The sequence below is a fragment of the Solanum stenotomum genome, chromosome 2 (genome assembly GCF_019186545.1).
Source record: "Solanum stenotomum isolate F172 chromosome 2, ASM1918654v1, whole genome shotgun sequence".
Classification (NCBI taxonomy): domain Eukaryota; kingdom Viridiplantae; phylum Streptophyta; class Magnoliopsida; order Solanales; family Solanaceae; genus Solanum; species Solanum stenotomum.
In genome coordinates this window covers 74375798-74387552 of record NC_064283.1, presented here as the reverse complement: position 1 = coordinate 74387552, position 11755 = coordinate 74375798, and positions in this window count along the sequence as shown.

Here is an 11755-nt window from a genome sequence, read left to right as displayed (position 1 = left end):
TCGTGTGCTATTGACCACGAATTTTTTGGTTATCGAAAATTCCAACCTCATTTTTGCCAAAATTTTACCTGGACATCCGTTTAGACCTTTTCTTTGGAGCTAGTTAGCCCTCACGGCCAGAATGGCCAATTTTAAAGGTCAAATGAGCCCTAGGGCAGGTAAACCCGTCATTTTACCGATTTTTTTGTGCTATAGTCCACAGATTTTTTGGTGATCCAGAATTCCGACCTCGTTTTTGCCAAAATTATACCTGGACTTTCGTTAATACCTTATCTATGGAGCCAGTTGGCCCTGACGGCTAAAATGGCCCATTTTCAAGGTCAAACGATCTCTAGAGCAGGTAAATCCCTAATTTTACCAATTTTCGTTTGTTAAAGTCCACGGATTTTTTGTTGATAAAGAATTCTGACCTCATTTTTGCTAAAATTATACCTGGACGTCCGTTAAGACCTTATCTATATTGCCAGTTGGCGATCACGGCCAAATTGACCTATTTTCAAGGTCAAACGAGCCATAGAGTAGGTAAATCCCCAATTTTACAGATTTTCGTGTGCTATAGTCCACGAATATTTTTGTGATCCGGAATTCCAACTATATTTTTTCCAAAATTTTACCTTGACGTCCGTTAAGACCTTATCTGTGGAGCTAGTTAGCCCTCATGGAAAAATGTCTCATTTACAAGGTCAAACGATCCCAAGAGCAGTTAAACCACCCATATTACTAATTTTTTTGTGCTATAGTCCACGTATTTTTTGTTGATCCAAAATTTCGACCACATTATTACCAAAATTATTCCTGGACGTCCGTTAAGACCATATCTGTGGAGCCAGTTGGCCCTAACGGCCTAAATGACCCATTTTCAAGGTCAAACGAATGCTAGAGCAGCTAAACCTCCCATTTTACCGATTTTCTCTTGCTATAGTCTATGGATTTTTTGGTGATCCAGAATTTCGACCGCATTTTTGCAAAAATTATTCCTGGACGTCCGTAGACCTTATCTATGGAGCCAGTTGGCCCTAACGGCCAAAATTGCCCATTTTCAAATTCAAATGATCCCTAGAGCAGGTAAACCCCCTATTTTGCATAATTTCGTGTGCTATAGTCCATAGATTTTTTTTGATCCAGAATTTCGACCTCATTTTTGCCAATATTATACTTAGACGTCCGTTCAGACCTTATCTGTGGAGCAAGTTGGCCATCACGAACAAAATGCCCATTTTCAAGGTCAAACGAGCCCTAGAATAGGTTAACCCCCTATTTACTGATTTTCGTGAACAATAGTCCATGGATTTCTTGGTGATCCAGAATTTCGACCTCATTTTTACCAAAATATTACCTGGACGTCCATTAAGACCTTATCTATGGAGCTAGTTATCCCTCACGGCCAAAACGGCCCATTTTCAAGGTCAAATGAGCCCTAGAGCAGGTAAACCCCCCATTTTACCAATTTTCGTGTGCTATAGTCCACATATTTCTTGGTGATCCAGAATTTCGACCTCATTTTTACCAAAATTTTACCAGGACTTCCGTTAAGACCTTATCTATGAAGTTAGTTAGCCCTAATAGCCAAAATGGCCCATTGTCAAGGTTAAATGAGCCCTAGAGTAGGTTAACACCCTATTTACTGATTTTCGTGAATAATAGTCCACAAATTTCTTGGTGATCCAGAATTTTGACCTCATTTTTACCAAAATATTACCTCGACGTCCGTTAAGACCTTATCTATGGAGTTAGTTATCCCTCACGGCCAAAACGGCCCATTTTCAAGGTCAAATGAGCCCTAAAGCAGGTAAACCCCCCATTTTACCGATTTTCGTGTGCTATAGTCCACAGATTTTTTGGTGATCTGAAATTTTGACTTCATTTTTGCCAAACTTTTACCTGGACGTCCGTTAAGACCTTATTTATGGAGTTAGTTAACCCTCATAGCTAAAATGGCCCATTTTCAAGGGCAAACGACCACTACAGCACGTAAACCCCCCATTTTACCAATTTTTGTGTGCTATAGTTCAAGGATTTTTTGGTGATCCTGAATTTTGATGTCATTTTTGCCAAAATTATACATGTACGTCCGTAAAGACCTTATCTATGGGGCCAGTTTGCCCTCACGTCCAAAATGGCCTATTTTTAAGGTCAAATGAGCCCTAGAGCAGGTAAACCCCCCATTTTACCAATTTTTATGCGCTATAGTCCACAGATTTTTTTGTGATCCAAAATTCCGACCTCATTTTTGCCGAAATTATACTTGGGCGTCCGTTAAGACCTTATCTATGGAGCCAGTTGGCCCTCACAGCCAAAATGGCCCATTTTTCAAGGTCAAATGAGCCCTAGAGCTGGTAAACCTCCAATTTTACCAATTTTCGTGTGCTATAATCCACAGATTTTTTGGTGACCTGAAATTCTGACTTCATTTTTGCCAAAATTTTACCTGGACGTCCGTTAAGACCTTATTTATGGAGCTAGTTAACCCTTACGGCCAAAACGGCCCATTTTCAAGGTCAAACAAGCCCTACAACACGTAAACCCCCCATTTTACCGATTTTTGTGTGCTATAGTTCAAGGATTTTTTGGTGATCCAGAATTTCGACGTCATTTTTGCCAAAATTATACATGTATGACCGTAAAGACCTTATCCATGGGGCCAGTTTGCCCTCACGTCCAAAATGGCCCATTTTCAAGGTCAAATGAGCCCTAGAGCAGGTAAATCCCTATTTTACCGATTTTCGTGTCCTATAGTCCACGGATTTTTTGGTGATCCGGAATTTCAACCTCATTTTTGCCAAAATTATTCTTGGACATCCGTTAATACCTTATCTATGTAGCCAGTTGGCCCTCACGGCCAAAATGGCCCATTTTTAAGGTCAAACGAGCCCTAGAGTACGTAAACCCCCATTTTACTAAATTTTGTGCTTCAGTACACTGATTTTTTGTTGATCTAAAATTCTGACCTCATTATTACAAAAATTATACCTGGAGGTCCGTTAAAACCTTATCTATGGAGCCAGTTGGCCCACATGGCCAAAATGGCCCATTTTCAAGGTCAAACGAGCCCTAGAGTAGGTAAGTCCCTATTTTACCGATTTTTGTGTGCTACAGTCTACATATTTTTTGGTGATCCAGAATTCCTACTTCATTTTTGCAAAAATTATACCTGGACGTCCGTTAAGACCTTATCTATGGAGCTAATTGGCCCTCATGGCCAAAATGGCCCATTTTCAAGGTCAAACAAGCCCTAGAGAAGGTAAACCCCCCATTTACTGATTTTCGTGTGCTATAATCCACGGATTTTTTGCTGATCCAGAATTCCGACCTCATAAATACCAAAATTATACCTCGATGTCCGTTAATACCTTACCTATGGAGCCAGTTGGGCCTCATGGCCAAAATGGCCCTTTTTCATGGTCAAACGAGCCTTAGAGCATGTAAACCCCCCATTTTACCTATTTTCGTGTGCTATAATCCACGAACATTTTGGTGATAAAAAATTCCGACATCATTTTCAAGGTCAAACGAGCCCTAGAATTTGTAAACCCCCCATTTTAGTGATTTTTGTGTGCATAGTCCACATATTTTTTGTTGATCCGGAATTTCGAACTCATTATTCCCAAAATTATACCTGGACGTCCGTTAAGACCATATATATGGAGCTAGTTGTCCCTCATGGCCAATGTGGCACATTTTTCAAGGTCAAACGAGCTCTAGAGCAGGTAAACCCCAGTTTTATCGATTTTCGTGTGCTATAGTCCACAAATTTTTTGGTGATCCAGAATTTCGACTTTATTTTTGTCAAAATTATACCTGGACATCCATTAAAAGCTTATCTATGGATCTAGTTAGCCCTCACGGGTAAAATGGCACTTTTTCAAGGTCAAACGAGCCCTGGAGCAGGTAAACCCCCGGTTTTACCGATTTTCGTGTGTTATAGTCCATAGATTTTTTGGTGATCTCAAATTCTTACTTCATTTTTCCCAAAATTATTCCTGGACATCCGTTACGACCTTATCTATGGAGCTAGTTAGTCCTCACGGCCAAAATGGCCCATTTACAAGGTGAAACGAGCCCTTGAGCAGTTAAACCCTCCATTTTACTGATTTTTTGTGCTATAGTCCACATATTTTTTGGTTATCCGAAATTTCGACCTTATTATTAGCAAAATTAGACCTTGACGTCGGCTAAGACCTTACTTATGGAGCCAGTTGGCCCTCACGGCCAAAATGGCCCATTTTCAATGTCAAACGAACCCTAGAGCAGGTAAACCCCCCCTATATTACTGATTTTTGTGTGCTATACTCCACGTATTTTTTGGTGATCCAGAATTCCAACCTCATTATTACCAAAATTATACCTGAACGTTCGTTAAGACCTTATCTATGGAGCCAGTTGGCCGATTTTCAAGGTCAAACGAGCCCTAGAGTAGGTAAACCCCCCCTTTTCTGATTTTTGTGTGCTATAGTGCATATATTTTTTTGTGATATTAAATTCCAACTTCATTATTACCAAAATTATATCTGGACGTCCGTTAAGACCTTATCTATGGAGCCAGTAGGCCGTCATGGCCAAAATGGCCCATTTTCAAAGTCAAACAATCCCTAGAGCAGGTAAATCCCCCATTTTACCGATTTTCGTGTGCTATAGTCCATGGATTTTTTGGTGATCCAGAATTTCGACCACATTTTTGCCATTATTATACCTGGACGTCCGTTAAGTCCTTATCTATGGAGCCAGTTGGCCCTCACGGCTAAAATGGCCCATTTTCAAGGTTAAACAAGCCCTAGAGCAGGTAAAACCCCCATTTTACCTATTTTCGTGTGTTATAGTCCACAGATTTTTTGTTGATCTAGAATTCTGAACTCATTTTTACCAAAATTATACCTGGACGTTAGTTAAGACCTTATCTATAGAGCTAGTTGGTCATCACGTCCAAAATGGCCTATTTTCAAGGTCAAATAAGCCCTAGAGCAGGTAAACCCCCCATTTTACCAATTTTCGTTAGCTATAGTCCACGGATTTTTTGGTGATCCAGAATTCCGACCTAATTTTTGCCAAAATTATAACTGGACGTCCGTTAAGACCTTATCTATGGAGCCAGCTGGCCCTCACGGCCAAAATAGCCCATTTTCAAGGTCAAACGAGCCCTAGAGTAGGAAAACCCCCCATTTACTGATTTTTGAGTGCTATAGTACACAGATTTTTTGGTGATCCAAAATTTTGACCTCATTTTTACCAAAATTTTACCTGGACGTCCATTAAAACCTTATCTATGGAGCTAGTTAGCCCTCACGGCCAAAATGGCCCATTTTCACGGTCAAACGAGCCCTAGAGCATGTAAACCCCCAATTTTACCGATTTTTGTGTGCTATACTTCACGTATTTTTTGGTGATCTGGAATTTCGACCTCATTATTACCAAAATTATATCTGAACATCCGTTAAGACCTTATCTACGGAGCTAGTTAGCCCTCATGGCCTAAATGGTCCATTTTCAAAGTCAAATGTGCCATAGAGCAGGTAAACCCCCCAATTTACCGATTTTGTGTGCTGTAGTCCACAGATGCTTTGGTAATCCTGAATTCCGACCTCATTTTTGCCAAAATTTTACCTGGACGTCCGTTAAGACCTTATCTATGGAGCTAGTTGGCCCTCACGGCCAAAATGGCTATTTTTCATGCCAAACGAGCCCTATACCAGGTAAACCCCCTATTTTACTGATTTTTATGTGCTATACTTCACGATTTTTTGGTGATCCGAAATTCCGACCTCATTATTACCAAAATTATACCTGGACGTCCATTAAGACCTTATCTACGGAGCTAGTTAGCCCTCATGTCCTAAATGGCCTATTTTCAAGGTCAAATGTGCCCTAGAGCAGGTAAACCCCCCATTTTACCGAATTTTGTGTGCTATTGTCCACAAATGTTTTGGTGATCCAGAATTCCGACCTCATTTTTGCCAAATTTGTACCTGGACGTTTGTTAAGACCTTATCTATGAGGCCAGTTGGCCCTCACGGCCAAAATGGCCCATTTCTATGGTCAAACGATCCCTAGAGTAGGTAAACCCCCCATTTTACTTATTATTCTATGCTATAATCCACAGATTTTTTGGTGATCTAAAATTCCGACCTCATTGTTACCAAAATTATACCTGGACTTCCGTTAAGACCTTATCTGTGGCGCGAGTTGGCCCTCACGGCCAAATTGGACCATTTTCAAGGTGAAACGAGCCCTAGAGCAGGTAAACCCCCCGTTTTACCAATTTTCGTGTGCTATAGTCCACGGATTTTTCGGTGATCCAGAATTTTGACCTCATTTTTTCCAAAATTATACCTGGTCGTCCGTTAAGAACTTATCTATGGAGCCAGTTGGCCCTCACAGCCAAAATGGCCCATTTTCAAGGTCAAACAAGCCCTAGAGTAGGTAAACCCCCCATTTACTGATTTTCGTGTGCTATTATCCACGGATTTGTTGGTGATCCGGAATTCCAACCTCATTTTTGCCAAAATTTTAACTGCACGTCCGCTAAGACCTTATCTACGGAGCTAGTTAGCCCTCGTGGACAAAATTGCCCATTTTCAAGGTCAAATGAGTCATAGAGCAGGTAAACCCCCGAATTTACCGATTTTGTGTGCTATAGTCCACAGATTTTTTGGTTATCCAGAATTCCGACCTCATTTTTGCCAAAATTTTACCTGGACCTCCGTTAACACCTTATCTATGGAGCTAGTTGGCCCTCACAGCCAAAATCGCCCATTTTCAAGGTCAAAGAGCCCTAGAGTAGGTAAACCCCCCATTTTACTGATATTTGTGTGCTATAGTCCACAGATTTTTTTGTGCTCTGAAATTCCGACCTCATTATTACCAAAATTATACCTGGACGTCCGTTAAGACCTTATCTATGGCGCGAGTTGGCCCTCACAACCAAAATGGACGTTTTTCAAGATCAAACGAGCCCTAGAGCAAGTAAACCCCCTAATTTACCGATTTTGTGTGCTATAGTCTACATTTTTTTTCGTTATCCAGAAATCCGACCTCATTTTTGCCAAAATTTTACCTGGACGTCCGTTAAGACCTTATCTATGTAGCCAGTTTGCCCTAACGGCCAAAATCTCCCATTTTCAAGGTCAAACGAGGCCTAGAGCAGGTAAACCCCCCATTTTACTGATTTTTGTGTGCTACACTTCACGTATTTTTTGGTGATCTAGAATTCCGACCTCATTATTACCAAAATTATTTCTGGACATCCGTTAAGACCTTATCTATGGAGCGAGTTTGCCCTCACGGCCAAAATTAACCATTTTCAAGGTCAAACGAGCCCTAGAGTAGCTAAACCCCCCATTTTACTAATTTTCGTGTGCTTTAGTCCACGGATTTTTCGGTGATCCAGAATTCCGAACTCATTTTTGCCAAAATTATACCTGGACGTCCGTTAAGACCTTATCTATGGAGCCAGTTGGCCCTCACAGCCAAAATAGCCCATTTTCATGGTCAAACGAGCCCTTGAGTTGGTAAACTCTCCATTTTACAGATTTTCGTGTGCTATAGTCCATGATTTTTTGTTGATCCAGAATTTCGACCTCATTTTTGCAAAAGTTTTACCTGGACGTCCATTAGGACCTTATCTATGGAGATAGTTAGCCCTCACGGCCAAAATGGCCTATTTTCAAGGTCAAATGTGCCCTAGAGCAGCTAAACCCCCTATTTTACCAAATTTTGTGTGTTATAGTTCACTGATTTTTTGGTGATCCGCAATTTTGTCCTTATTTTATTTCAAAATTATACCTGGACGTCCGTTAAGACCTTATCTATGGCGCCAGTTGGCCCTCACGGCCAAAATGGCCCATTTTCAATGTCAAACGAGCCTTAGAGCAGTTAAACCCCCCATTTTATTAATTTTTTTGTGATATAGTCCACGTATTTTTTGGTGTTTCGAAATTCCGACCTCATTATTACCAAAATTATACCTGGACGTCCGTTAAGACCTTATCTATGTAGACAGTTGGCCCACAAGGCCAAAATGGCCCATTTTCAATGTCAAATGAGCCCTAGTGAAGATAAACCCCACATTTACTAGTTTTCGGGTGCTATAGTCCACGAATTTTTTGGTGATCCCGAATTGCGACCTCAACTTTGCCAAAATTACACTTGGATGTCCGTTAAGACCTTATCTATGGAGCTAGTTAGCTTTCACGGCCAAAATTGCCCATTTTCAAGGTCAAATGAGCCCTAGAGCAGGTACACCCCCCATTTTACCAATTTTTATGTGCCATAGTCCACGAATTTTTTGGTTATCCAAAATTCCGACCTTATTTCTGATAAAATTTTACCTGGACGTCTGTTAAGACCTTATCTATGGAGCTAGTTTGCCCTCACGGCCAAAATGGCTCGTTTTCAAGGTCAAATGAGCCCTACAGCAGGTAAACCCCCCATTTTCCCAATTTTTTTATGCTATAGTCCACAGATTTTTTGGTGAACCATAATTCCGACCTAATTTTTCCCAAAATTATAGGTGGACGCTCGTTAAGACCTTTTCTATGGAGTTGGTTGGCCTTCACGGCCAAAATGGCCCATTTCCAAGGTCAAACGTGCCCAACGGCAAGTAAACCCCTCATTTTACAGATTTACGTGTGCTATAGTTAAAGGATTTATTGGTGATCCAAAATTTCGACGTTATTTTTACTAATATTATAAATAGACATCCGTTAAGACCTTTTCTATGGGGGCCAGTTTGCCCTCACGTTCAAAACGACCCATTTACAAGGTCAAATGAGCCCTAGAGCAGGTAAACCCCCCATTTTACCAATTTTTGTGTGCTATAGTTTATAGATTTTTTGGTGATTCAGAATTTCGACCTCATTTTTGCCAAAATTATACCTGGACGTCCGTTAAGACCTTTTCTATGGAGCCAGTTGGCCCTCACGGCCAAAATGGCCCATTTTCAAGGTCAAACGAGCCCTAGAGCAGGTAAACCCCCCATTTTACCCATTTTCGTGTCCTATAGTCCACAGATTTTTTGGTGATCCAGAATTTCGACCTCATTTTTGCAAAAATTAGACTTGGATATCCGTTAAGACCTTAACTGTGGAACCAGTTGACCCTCACAGCCAAAATGGCTCATTTTCAATGTCAAACGAGCCCTAGAGAAGGTAAACCCCACATTTACTAATTTTCGTGTGTTATAGTCCACGAATTTTTTGGTGATCCAGGAATTCCGACCTTATTTTTGCAAAAATTTTACCTAGACGTCCGTTAAGATCTTATATATGGAGCTAGTTTGCCCTCACGGCCAAAATGGCCCATTTTCAAGGTCAAATGAGTTCTAGAGCAGGTAAACCCCCTTTTTTACCGATTTTCGTGTGCTATAGTCCACAAATTTTTTGGTGATCCAGAATTCCGACCTCATTTTTGCCAAAATTATACCTAGACGTCCGTTAAGACCTTATCTATGTAGCCAATTGGCCCTAACGGACAAAATGGCCCATTTTCAAGGTCAAACGAGCCCTAGGGAAGGTAAACCCTCAATTTACTGATTTTCGTGTGTTATAGTCCACGGATTTTTTGTTGATCCAGAATTTTGACCTCATTTTTTCCAAATTCATACCTGGACGTCCGTTAAGACCTTATCTATAGGGCCAGTTGGCCCTCACAGCCAAAATGGCCCATTTTCAAGGTCAAACGAACCCTAGTGAAGGTAAACCCCCCATTTACTAATTTTCGTGTGCTATAGTCTATGAATTTTTTGGTAATCCGGAATTTCGACCTCATTTTTGCCAAAAGTTTACCCGGACGTCTGTTTAGACCTTATATATGGAGCTAGTTAGCCCTCACGGCCAAAATGGACCATTTTCAAAGTCAAAAGAGCCCTAGAGCAGGTAAACCCCTCATTTTATCAATTTCTACGTGCTATAGTCCACAGATTTTTTGGTAATCCGAAATTTCGACCTCATTTTTGCCAAAATTATACCTGGACATCCGTTAAGACCTTATCTATGGAGCAAGTTGGCCCTCACGGCCAAAATGACCCATTTTTCAAGGTCGAACGAGCCCTAGAGTAGGTAAACCACCCATTTTACTGATTTTTGTGTGCTATAGTCCACAGATTTTTTGGTGATCTGAAATTCCGACTTTATTATTACAAATATTATACCTGGACGTCCGTTAACATCTTATCTATGGCGCTAGTTGGCCCTCACGGCCAAAATGGTCCATTTTCAAGGTCAAACGAGCCCTGGAGTAGGTAAACCCCCCATTTTACCTATATTCGTGTGCATAGTCCACGGATTTTTTGGTGATAAAAATTTCCGACCTCATTTTTGCAAAAATTATACCTGGATGTCCCTTAAGACTTTATCTATGGAGCAAGTTGGCGCTCACGGCCAAAATGACCCATTTTCAAAGTCAAACGATCCCTAGAGCAGGTAAATCTCCCAATTTACCAATTTTCGTGTGCTATAGTCAGCGGAGTTTTTTTTTTATCCAGAATTCCAACCTCATTTTTGAAAAAATTATACCTGAACGTCCGTTAAGACTTTATCTGTGGAGCCAGTTGGCCCTTACGGCCAAAATGACCCATTTTCAAGGTCAAACGAACCCTAGAGCAGGTAAACCCCCCACTTTACCAATTTTCATGTGCTATAGTCCACCGATTTTTTGGTGATCCAGAATTGCGACCTCATTTTTGCAAAAATTATACTTGGACGTCCGTTAAGACCTTATCTATGGAGCCAGTTGGCCATCACGGCCAAAATTGCCTATTTCAAGGTCAAACTACCCCTAGAGTAGATAAACCCCCTATTTACTGATTTTCGTGTGCTATTGGTCATCCGGAATTCCGACCACATTTTTGCAAAAATTATACCTTGAAGTCAGTGAAGACCTTATCTATGGAGCCAGCTTGCCCTAACGGCCAAACTGACCCATTTTTTATTCTAAACGAGCCCTAGAGTAGGTAAACCCTCCATTTACTGATTTTCATGTGCAATAGTCCACAGATTTTTTGGTGATCCAGAATTTCGACCTCATTTTTGCCAAAATTCTACCTGGACGTCCGTTAAGACCTTATCTGTGGAACTAGTTAACTCTCACGGCTAAAATGGCCCATTTTCAAGGTCAAGCGAGCTCTGCAGCACGTGAACCCCCATTCAACGTTTTTTGTGTGCTATTATAGTTCAAGGATTTTTTGGTGATCCGGAATTCCGACATCATTTTTCCATAAATAATACATGGACGTCCGTTAATTCCTTATATATAGGGCCAGTTTGCCCCCATGTCCAAAACGGCCTATTTTCTAGGTCAAATGAGCACTAGAGCAGGTAAACCCCCCATTTTACCAATTTTTGTGTGCTATAGTCCACTGATTTTTTGGTGATCCAGAATTCCAACCTCGTTTTTGCCAAAATTATACGTGGACGTCCGTTAAGACCTTACCTATGGAGCCAGCTGGCCCTCACGGCCAAACTGTCCTATTTTCAAGGTCAAATGAGCCCTAGAGTAGGTAAATCCCCCATTTTACCTATTTTCGTGTGCTATAGTCCACGGATTTTTTGCTGATCAAAAATTCTGACCTCATTTTTGCCAAAATTATACCTGGACGTCCGTTAAGACCTTACCTATGGAGCTAGTTGGCCCTCACGGCTAAAATGTCCCATTTTAAAGGTCAAACAAGCCCTAGAGCAGGTAAACCCCCCATTTTACCTATTTTCGTATGCTATAGTCCACGGAATTTTTGGTGATAAAAAATTCCGACCTCATTTTCGCCAAA